This window comes from Marmota marmota, unplaced genomic scaffold, assembly GCF_001458135.2.
Source record: "Marmota marmota marmota unplaced genomic scaffold, marMar, whole genome shotgun sequence".
Lineage (NCBI taxonomy): Eukaryota > Metazoa > Chordata > Mammalia > Rodentia > Sciuridae > Marmota > Marmota marmota.
In genome coordinates this window covers 59,208,862-59,220,990 of record NW_025999842.1, presented here as the reverse complement: position 1 = coordinate 59,220,990, position 12,129 = coordinate 59,208,862, and the positions used below count along the sequence as shown (strand labels likewise).

At 34.5% G+C, this 12,129-nt stretch overlaps 1 protein-coding gene across 8 annotated transcripts in view; it reads left to right on the top strand.

The window, feature by feature from the left end:
* Plagl1 (PLAG1 like zinc finger 1) overlaps positions 1-12,129 on the top strand; it is an 85,285-nt gene that overhangs the window by 36,082 nt on the left and 37,074 nt on the right. The gene's annotated exons all lie outside the window — the stretch shown is intronic.

Here is a 12,129-nt window from a genome sequence, read left to right as displayed (position 1 = left end):
AGTAAGGCAAAAAAAAAAAAAAAAGTTAACAAAGAATACTGTATGATATCATTTATGTAAAATTCAGATCGTGGCAAAGCAAGCCTATTGTTTAGGGATGTGCACGTAGACATTAGAAGTGGTAATGTAAATAAATACCATTAATAGCATAAAAGGCTAGTGGTCAGCTCCTGGAGAGGGCGCTCGCGTGCGTGCGTGCGTGTGTGTGTGTGTGTGTGTGTGTGTGTGTGTAGGAACATACCACAGGCTCGGTCATGCTGTAAATGCCTTACCTCCTTGGCCGTGACCTGGGCGATGATTATACCAGTGTTTACTTTACAACTCCTTGTTAAGTGATATAGAGGTTTATATGTTAAACTTCCACCAAATATATTAAGCTATACATGTTAAAAAATGAAGAAGACTGAATCCAGGTCTCTGAGTCTATTAATCATGTTTTCCATCTTATGTAAAGTCTTGATCAGGTAGAAGTACCTAGGGAACTTCATATTGGTAATGTTTTATTTCATAATTTCTCTGGTGGCCATATCTGTATTCATTAAGTTGTTTTTATACCTAAAGTAGCTTATTATATTTTAAAAAGCACTTAGAAGAAAGTCAAAATCACTTGGCATGCTCTCCTTTTAAAAGGCCACTTTTACATATTTTGTACAAAATTTGGATTATATTTTATTTAGGAATTCAAGCTAAAATCAGATTCTGTTATGGAAAATTAAATGCTGAAAAAAATATAAGAACATACTTTATAGTCCGTCACTCAGGATTTAAAAGTGCTTACGTAGCCTCATATTACTTTACCGATTTCAATTCCTCAGCCGCTCAATTCCACATTTGTGTTTCTCAACAGTGATAGATGACTTTTATATTTTATTGTTATATTATACTGTATTATATCCTAGAAAATAATATTTACAACACTGCAGAAATTTCTATTGGAAAACATGATTCTAGATGCAGACCCTGTTCTGTTTGTATAAACTTGCAGACAATAAACTGTAGGCATTAATTTTTTCCCTATGCCTTTTATATCTTAAAACTTCTCTGCTGTTAAACATATTCTTCAAATTCTTTCTAAAGATGTTGAAGTTTGTATTTTGTCCACTTAGCTCTTTATGTGAGGCGTGCATGTACATGTGTGTATAGATGTATATATTTTGATCATCTTGTGAATTCAAGATTGATTGTCTTTTTCACATATGGGAAGGTAATTGTCCCAGTGCCAGTAATTTGCAGCACCATTCTGTCATGTATAATACCCAGACATGTTTTGTCTTATTTCTGGGCTCTACTTACGGGTCATCTGAAAATATGACAGATTTTCACTTATTGCTGCTTCATATATAGTAAATTATTCAGTTTTAAGAATTAAAAATGTTTTCCATTGTGCCTTTTTTTTCTTTGAGATTTTAAAAAGTATTCTCTAGTTCCAGTGTGGATAGTTTCTGAGCTATTCTTTGGTTACTGATTTCTAATTTGCATTATAGTCAGGAAATTTGTCTATGCTATTAATTGTTTGAAATTTGAGAAAAGTTGCTTTATGGTATCAATTACTCCTTATATGATCCAGAAGAATGCATACTCAAGATCTTTTGGTTCAAGGTATGTATTTGTGTACATACATATATATGTATAAATATGCATACATATGTATGTCACTTGTATCTATTTTTAATGTTTACCTTTCATCAGTTCTATAAAATATTATTCTTTATTTCTATTCTTTCTTTTTAAGAACTATGATTTGACTTGCATTAGACTTTCTCAGATTTAACGTTTATGTTTTTAATATAGTACATGTGTATATACAAATAAAATTTTAATCCATTTTTAATTCTAATGAATACTCTTCAACCCATGTTCCAATCTTTGGCTAATTTGCATTTCTTTCCAGGTTGAACTATGTGTACAATAAAATATAAAAATAAAGTGTGTGGCTTAATGAAATTTACATACACCCGTGCGATCACCACCCAGATAAAGACATTAAACATTTTTATCCCTGCAAAAGTTCCCTGTGTGCCTTTCCATTGATAGAGCCAAACATTTGCCTCCTGCAATCAACTGCTGTCCTGATTTCAATTGCCGTGAATAATTTTCACATGTTCTTAAATTTCATATAATTGGAATTATATATTTTATTCTTTTATTCATAGTGTACTTTTGAGGCCCATTCATGTTACACATAGAAGCCATTTTGTTTGCTTCCCCCTCACCCTCCTTAAAGGGTTGGCAAAACACAACTTGTGAGCCAGTGCCAGTCCTCTTCATATTCTCATACATAAAACCTCACTGGAACATAGCCATGCCTGTTCAGCAGAGTTCAATCATTATTTTTTATTTCCTATCTGGCCATTTTCAGAAAAAGTTTGCTTACCATCTTCTATAGTAGCATATTATATGGCTAAACTAACAATTTATCCATACTCTTATTAGTGAGCATTTGAGTTTTTTCAATGTTGGGTCATTATTAATTGCTACAAATGTTCTTAAAATTTCCATTGGTGAACATATATTGGGTATAGGTTGAGTATCCCTAATCTGAGAACCCAAAATCTTTCTGAAATATCCAAATGCCAAACTTTTTGAGCAAACTTTTATGATGCCACAAGTGGAAAATTCCAGATCTGACCTCATGTGATGGGTTCTGGCCAAAATGGAGGTATACTAAAAATATTGTATAAATAATCTTCAAGCTGTGTAAATAAAGTACATATGAAACATAAATGAATTTCACATTTAGAGTTGAGTCCCATCCTCAATATATCTCATTATGTATATGCAAATATTTCAAAATAAAAAAAAAAACCCAAACACTTCATGTACCAAGCATTTTGAGTAAGGGATAGATACACTTAACTTGTATACATCAAGGAACTGAATTTATGGTCTTTAAGGTAGGTTGGTTGTATTTCCATGAACATTAATAATGTTGAAAATTTTTAACTTTATTGGTCATTTGGGGTTTTTTGTGACATACTTGTTCAAATATGTTGCCAATTTTTAAACTGGGGTAGTTTTTTTGTTAATGAGTTTTAGTTCCTAGCATATTCTGGATAGGAATCCTTTGCCAAGTACATGTTTGCAATGTGTTTTCTACCCTGAAGTTTACCTATTTAGTCAGTCTCTCTCTCCTCTTCCCTCCCTCTCTCTTCCTCCCTCCCTTCCTCTACCCCCACACACTGCCCCACCTTTTTTTTTTTTTTTGGCACTAGGGATTGAACCTGGACTCTTAACCACTGAGCCACACCCCTAGTCCTTTTTATTTATTTATTTTTAAATTTTGAGATGGAATCTCACTAAGTTGCTCAGGGCCTCAATAAGTTGCTGAAGTTGGCTTTGAACTTGTGATCCTCCTGCCTTAGCCTCCCTAGCCTCTGGAATTACAGGTGTGTGCTATTGCATGGGGACTCTCCCATGTTTGGCAAGCATTCTACCACTGAGTTTCACTCCCCAGCTTGTTTAATCTCTTAATGGTGTCTTTTAAAGTTTTTTAAAAAATATTTTTTAGTCATAGATGGACCCAGTACCTTTATTTATTTATCTTTATGAGGTACTGAGGATCAAACCCAGTGCCTCATACTTGCTAGGCAAGTGCTTTACCACTGAGCCACAACCCCAATCCCTCTTTTTAAGTTATTTATTTATTTATTTTTGTACTAGGGATTGAACCCAGGGGCGCTTAACCATTGAGCCACATCCCCAGCCCTTTTTATATTTTATTTTTTGCGGGCAATACTGAGGATTGAATTCAGGGGCACTTGATCACTGAGCTATAGCCCCAGCCCTATTTTGTATTTTATTTAGAGATAGGGTCTTACTGAGTTGCTTAGCACCTCACTTTTTGCTGAGGCTGGCTTTGAACTCATGATCCTCCTGTCTCAGCCTCCTGAGCCACTGGGATTACAGGTGTGCACCACTTTGCCCAGCTTAATGGTGTCTTTTGATGAGCAGAATTATTTCTGTGAAATCTAGTTATCAGGGATGTTTTAGGGGTGAGTAAAGGATTAGATTTTGTTTTGTTTTGTTTTCCATATCCTGCTCACAAAATTTTCTCCCACCCTCATCATCCTCCTACCAGGGTCTCAAAAACCCTAAAAACTTCTGCCTACACTTTCCTTTCTTCCAGACACTGTAGTCTATGATGATTGCCAGTTGATTTTTATGTATATAAGGTGAGGTCAAAATTTATTTTCCAGGGGCTGGGGTTTTTGCTCAGTGATAGAGTGCTTGCCTAGCATCACATAAAAATAAATAAATAAAAGTAAATAAAGGTTAAATTCTTTAAAAAAACAAAAAAGATTTTCCATGTGGACAAACAACTGCTTTACACATTTATTGAAAAAAAATTTACATTGAATTGCAGTGAGGCCTCTTGAAAAATGAAGGATTGTATAGTTGTGTCTTTTTCTGGATCTGCTCCACTTGGACTGTTTATCAATTCTTGCATTACTACCAAACTTTCTTAATGTAGTTTATAGTAAGTTTGGTTTTTTTTCTTTCTTGCTGGAGTTTGAACCCAGGGCCATGCACATGCTAGACAAGTACTCTACCTTTGGGTTAGATTCTATAGTAAGTCTTGACTTGGTAATGTAACTTCTCTAGAATTTTTTTAACAATTATTTTGGCTATTTAAATATTTTACATTTCCATAGAAATTTTAGCAAGAAATTATCAATGTCTATTTAGAAAAAATGTGTGCCAGATTTTAATTATGATTGCACTGCTTTTACAGAACAGTTTTTGGGAAATGAACATTTTAATGTTATTGATTCCTACTATTTATGTACATGGTATATCCTTCCATTGGATAAGTTCTTCAGTGACTCTCAGCATACTTTTTGTGTTTTTCAGTATAGGGGACTTATATATTGTTAAATTTGTTGCAAGGCATTTGATATTTTTTGATTCTATTGTGTTTGGATTTTCTTTGTGCTTTTTCTTTTGGTACCGGGTATTGAACTCAGGGGTACTTGACCACTAAGCCACACCCCCAGCCCTATTTTGTATTTGATTTAGAGACAGGGTCTCACTGAGTTGCTTAGCACCTAACCATGGCTGAGGCTAGCTTTGAACTCACAATTCTCCTCTCTCACCTTCCCAAGCAGCTGGGATTACAGGTGTGTGCCACTTTGCCCAGACCTATGTTTTGATTTTTGTTTTCCAGTTGTATTTTCCAACTATCTTCTTATGTACAGAAATAATTAATTTTGTGTATTGATCTTGTATTTTGTGACCTTGCTAAATTCACTCATAGTCCAGGTAGCATGTAGATTTGAGAGGAGATTTCTTTAATGCACAATCACATCATTTGCAAAAAAAGACAAATTTTAAAAGGTTTAAATTTGCCTTTCCAATATCTATTTTCTTTTTCTTGCTTTATTGCATTGGCTGGGAACTCCTGAACAATATGTTTATTTTCCTTTGCAGTATTGGGGATTGAACTCAGGAACTCTCTCCCACATCCCCAGTTACATCTCCAGCCTGTTGTTGTTATTATTATTTTATTAGAAACAAGTTCTTGCTAAATTTCCCAGGCAAGCCTGGAACTTTTGATCCTTTTGCCTCAACCTCCTGAGTAGTTTCAATTACAGGTGTGCAACACTATGCTTGGCCCCAGAATAATTTTTAACATAAGTTTTAAAATGAACATCCTGTGTTTTCTTTATCTTAAATGAGGAGTATCTCAGCATTTCACTATTAAGGATGTTTATGTTTTTTGTGGATGTCCTTTCAAATATTGAGGAAACTGCTTTGTTTTTGTTAATGTATATTTAATTTTTAGAAGTGTTTTATTGGAGGAAATTTCAATTTACAAAAACTTACAAAGATAGTCCAGAGTATTCCTTTATACTCTTTACCCAGAGTCCTCTGTTACCATTTTATATAGCTATCATACATTTACCAAAATTAAGATATTTAACATTGGCACAATACTTTAAGGACTTTATTTGGGTTTTCCATAAATGCCTTTTTCCTATTCCAGTATTCATCTTACATATCACATTGCATTGAGTTGTCATATCTCCCTGGTTTAATCTGATAATTTACTCAGTCTTTCATGACCTGGCCACTTTTGACGATTACTGGTTTTGAATGCTATAGAATATCCCTTAGTTTGGGTTTTTCTGGTGTTTTCTCACATTTAGACAATGGTTATGGATTGGTGGGGAGGAGGAGTAGAAAATCAGGTGTTGTGCCCTTCTCTTACTTGGGCGTAAATAGTATTCATAGCAACTAGTGATGTTATCCTGATTACAAAGTTCAGGTGGTGTCTTCCAGGTTTCATGTTGTCATGTGACATTTTCACTCTTTCCATATTCTATTTGTTGAGGTCCATAGACAAAGGAAGAGATAGTCAAATAATTTGTGGATATGTTTTAAAATCACCGTAGTAATTTTTTTCTTTTGTGGCATTGGGGATCAAACCTAGGGTACATGCTAGGCAAGTGCTCCATTACTGAGCTACCTTCTCAGAACTCCCCCTCTTTAAGATTTTATTTGAGACAGGGTCTTGCCACAAATTCCTGAGACTGGCCTTAAATTTGCAAGTTCTCCTGCCTCAACCTGCCAAGTAGTTGGGATTTCAGGTATGCACCACCATGCCTAGCTTAGTAATTTATATTTTGATGAAAATATTTTGAGGCTATACAAATATCCTGTTTCTCAAAGTTTTGCCCACTAATTTTAGAGTCATGGATTTCACCTGCAGTAAGGATTATGATATGCTAATGGTGTTTTCCATTTTCTTCATTCTTTGTGCATTTATTAGTTGGAATTCTTCTTGAAGAAGGATTTCTACTTTTCCAACATTTATTTATTCAACCATTTATGTATATCAGTATGTATTATGGTATACATTTTAGAATTTGAGTCATAATATAATAATATCATTATCTTGCTTAAATTGTTCCAACTTTGGTGTTGGGACTTTTTCAGATTGGTTCCTTCATCATTTTGACACATTCTCTCTCTCTCTCTCTCTCTCTCTCTCTCTCTCTCTCTCTCTCTTTTGCATTAGGCAATTTACTTAGCTTCTCTATATCTATTTTCTCATATGTAAAATATAGGTAACAAATGTCTACCATATGAGGTTGAAAGGGTTAAATGAGTTAATATACAGAAAGGGCTAAGAAAGGTACCTGGCTTCCAGGGAACACTCTTTTTTTTTTTCTTGATTTCCTAGCATTTTGATTATTTTAATAATGAAGTCATCTTACATTCTTAAGAAACTTTACACACATTTATATGATTAACTTAATTTACTACTTTAATTTTTTCATGTAATATCCATGAATCATAAAGCAACTGTTCTTTTGCTACAGCAAAGAACATAACAAATGACAGATTCCTAAAGCAACATTACACAAGAGCTTAGCAACTAGGGTGGCAACATTCCCAACCTTGTGGAGCGATTTGTATCTGAGTCGTTTGATAAGCTAGAGATAGAGATAGCTTTTGCATGAGCAAATTCAGCACTTGGCATTTCATGTGGAAAGTGGCCACTCAAGAGAAAGGAAAAGTGATTTTACCTTTTTAAAAATATTTTGCATTGTATTATTAATACATCATATTCATTGTGTGTAGAGGTTTCAGTATTTAGAATGTTCAGAAAGATTCACTCACTAACAAACATATTAAGTACTTTCTGTTTGTTAGTGTTTTGATGGTCTGGGTTACATCTTTACTCTGGAGAACTTTTATGTTTTTGCAGTACTGGAGATTGAGGCTAGGGATACTCTATTACCGAACAAAATCTCCCGTTCTTTTTTTTTTTTTAAAGATAAGTTCTCCCTAAGTTACCAAGGCTGGCCTCAAAGTCACAATACTCCCTCTTCAGCCTCCCAAGTAGCTAGGATTAGAGGTGTGTACCACCATGCCCTGCTCACTCTTGAGAATTTATGGGCCATTGAATATTGAAGGCAGCCTATTTGTATCCCTCAGGGAAATTCATGTCCACTTTTTTAAAAAAGTTGGTAAAATTAAACTTTTAATATCTTTCCTGTTTTCTTTCACTTCTCCCCCTGTTAAGAGTTTCCTTCCTATCATGTATAATAACCACTGGGATTCATTCTCTGAAAGGAATCCTTCAATGGATTCCAATTCTTTGGAGGAAAATCCTTGACTTCTTGGCCAGACCATGTGGTCCCACTTTATTCCCAACTTGCTGTCCTGGATTAGAAGAAGTCTTTCACTCCTCAGAACTAGTCCAGTGGTCACATGGTCTTAAATGCTCCTCCCTGAAGAGCACTGCTGTCTCTGTGGCTATATTTTTGATCCTGCCATTTTCTTTACCTTAAATACATTAACTAATTTTCAACTCAAAATTTCCAGGCTCATGTTTGGAAGATACTCTATGATCCTAGCAAGATTACAACTCTGTAATTTGCAACCTGTAGCCCTTGTGAAGTTTTAACTTTCATTGCCAGTTTTTTTTTTTTTTTTTTTTTTAATCTAAATGTCATTTCCAGATGGGCAGGTTCTTGGAGATTAGGGTTCAAGTGACTAGCATGATGCTTTGCATGCAAAGAATTATTGCTCAATAGCTACCACCATTAAGTACCTACTATAATTGTGCTACAATTTTGCAAAGTAAGTAGTATTATCTGGTTTAAATTGTGAAGAAACTCACTATCAAAGAGATTAAGAAACTTGCCCAACATCATATAGTCACTAAGTGGAAAAACTGGTTTGTCTAATTGAAAAGTTCTTATTCCTCTATGACATATGGCCTTGGTGCTAAAAATAGTTAAATAAATGAAGTTACTTAATAAAAGTCTTTATGGTACAACACACACCAAAATTGTTTTGCTTTTATTGCCAATGTGCTACTTAGAGTTTTGCTTTGATAACCACAGTAGTTGTGTGAACTTACCAGTGGGCTTCCTTTAGATTTTCCTTCTAAGTTCTTAGCAATATTAATGTATATAGTTTAAATATTCTAATTTTAGCTTACTTGAGAGTCAAACAGAAACTTAACCATACTTTTCTTTGTGTTTAAGTAGAAAATTTTGTTTTTGCCTACAAACCTTTACTAGATAACAGGTAAAATAAAAATAGTCTGCTTCTCTTTGTTAAGTACTTTTTCAATTGAGATATAAAATACTTGGAGGAAAAAGCATATAAGGTCTGCCTGTCATAAGTGTGCAAACTTGAATTTTTACATATATGTACACTTGTGTGACCTCAACCCAGATCCATATTACATCCATCCCATAAGAGAATATTCCATCCACCTCCCAGCTAGTATATTGAGCATCTCTAATCCAAAAATTTGAAATGCTCAGCAAAATCTAAAATATTTTGAGCATCAATATGACACCACACATGGAAAGTCCCATCCTGACCTGATGTAAGGGGTTGCAGTTAAAACATAGGTACACTGAAAATATTGTGTGAAATTGTGTTCAGGTTGTATGTGCAAGGTATAGATGAAACAAATGAATTTAAAGTTTACACTTGGTCTCATTCCCAAGATAATCTCCTTACATATTTATATATGCAAACATTAAAAAAAACAAGAAAAGAAAAAGAAAACCCCAAACACTTTTGGTCCCAAGCATTTTGAATAAGGGATATTCAACCTATACAAATTTTCTAAATTGTGCTCCTCTTATTGCTGTTTTTCTGTTTCTGCATTTTTGCTTTAGTGTCTCCCAGCAAATCTTTTTTGCTGTTGTGAATTTTTTTTTGAGTCAGTGCTGATAACCTGATATTTGTGACATTTTTCTGAAGAGTGACATGCTGATTCTTAGTCACCAAAGTGTCATCCAGGCGTAGGTGGGCTGAGTCAGAGTGCTTTAACATCATTACTGGGTTTGGATGACTGTCCTTTGATTTGATGGAGTGCTACTTCAGGCTTTTTTAGGTCTTTGGTTTTAAAAAATTAAAAAAAAATGTGTGTGTATGTATATATGTGTGTGTATGTGTGTGTGTATATATATATATATACATACACACATACATACATACACATACATACATACACATACACATATACACACATATACATATGATGATCACAATATTTTTTTTAAAAAACTGCTTCACTAAGGTCTGATTGACAAAGAGCTGTAGGTGTTTCATGTGTACAACTTGCTGTTTGAAGGTAAGGATAACCTGGACACTAGCAGATGGTGGCACTTTTATCATTTGATCACAAGGTACGGATAGACAGCAATTCTCAGTTGTATTCCCTTCCGTCTCAATTATTTAAAGCTGTATAATTGCAAGTCTTATTTTGTTAATATCCATAACTGTATCTGGTGAGAAAGAAGACTTCCTGGAAAATAGGGAATGTCCTTAATTATAACACAATAAATTAAATAATTGTCAAATGTGAAGTTACAATAACTTGTGGGAACAAGTGACTGAGTTCATGAGGATTGGCTGTTAGATTTGGCCCTTAAAAATAATCTCTTTAGATCATTTAGCTGTGCAATTAAACTCTGCATTATAATAAATTTGTAAAAAATTTTCAAAGGCATTTAAAATTTTTGTTTAGCCTTAACATATTTATTTCAGATCAGTTTTATTGTAAGAGTTGTATCTGGAAAAAAAAATGGAGGGCCCTTCTTGTAATTGCACACTGTTAATATACAAACTGTGCTCACTTTGATAAGACTTTATAATTTTACCCTGAGAGTTAAAATGGGAACTTGGGATTATTTTTTTTTTTAATTTTGTTTGACAGTGTTACTTCATAACAGTGATTTATTTGAATCTTAAATCCTTTGTTAGGAGTTCAGCCCTCAATTCTTACAGCATTTCTAGACAATATGGTGGATGTCTTAGTCAACTAGGGCTGCCATAACAGAGCACCACAGACAGGGTGGCTTAAACAACAGATATTTTCTCATAGTTCCATAGGTTCAAAATCCAAGATCAAGGTGCCAGCAAACTCATTTTTTGGTGAAGGTGCTCTTTTACAGATAGCATCTTCCTTGTGTCCATATGGCCTTTCCTCTGTGTATGTGTGAAGAGAGCTCAATCCTTTGGCTTTTCCTATGAGGCACTCATCTTTTGGATTAGGGCCCCACCCTATGACCTCATCTAATTCTACTTACATCTTAAGGGCCCTACCTCCAAAGACAGTCACATTGGGGTTAGGGCTTCTACCTAAGAATTAGTGGGAACAGTTTGTAATAGTGGTTTTTCTAGAAATGCAGCAATAAAATGTCAAAATTAATTATAAGCTGCTTTAGTGTTCATTATACTGTCTCTCATTCATAACCACACATTTTGTTAAGAATATTAGTCAGATTTATAATGTCATTAGTTTAGCTCCTGCTTATGATTGTGAGAGTCTGCATGAAGTAGCGCTCTCTTGTTAAATTTGCCTGCACTTCTGTGAAGTGTGATGTCATTGTCATATGCTTTAGAGATAAGGCCTTGTCACAGTCAGAGATGTTTAAAACTGCAGTCTAGAGAACTGCTTTTCAAAAGCTGAGGAAAGATGTTCTTGTTCACAGAGGACATGGTGTAAAACATATGGTCATGTCAATGGCTCTGAGGTTTTAAAATCTATGATGTATAGGAAAAATATTTTTTTTAGACATGCCTCTGGAATTATTAAAATAATACAGATTCAAACCTAGTCTTTGTGATATTATAGATATAGATTTCACAAAGACACTTCAGGGAGACACTGATCCATAATGGTTTTGAAATTGGGACCTCCTTGGGAAGCAAAATATTTCTTGGTTATCCAACCTGGAGTCTATGTACCTTTTGCCCTCAGTTTAAAAAAATTTTTTTTTTCCACATTTGATGTAGGGGTTAGGAAAACCAGAGCTATTCTGCTTCTTTCCTGTATATTGAAAGTTGGGGACCAAAGGAACATTTTAAAACTTCAACTGAGTCCACTTTTGTCTTTGATGCCAGAATATTCCCTAGAATTTAGAAGATTTCTTATCCATTTGTTTCCAGTCAATTAGATGTGCTAATAAACATACCCCTAACCTTAATTTAATAACAAGATGATTTAATTTAATAACTGTAATATTTGGGGGGGGGGCTTAGGTACTTTAGAGTCTTCTCTTGGCTGTTAGCCTGGGGTTGAGGAGGTTTTGCAGACTGAGGTATGTCAACAATGTCTGCCCTGTCTTCATGTCAGTGTAAGGGCATTGCAAT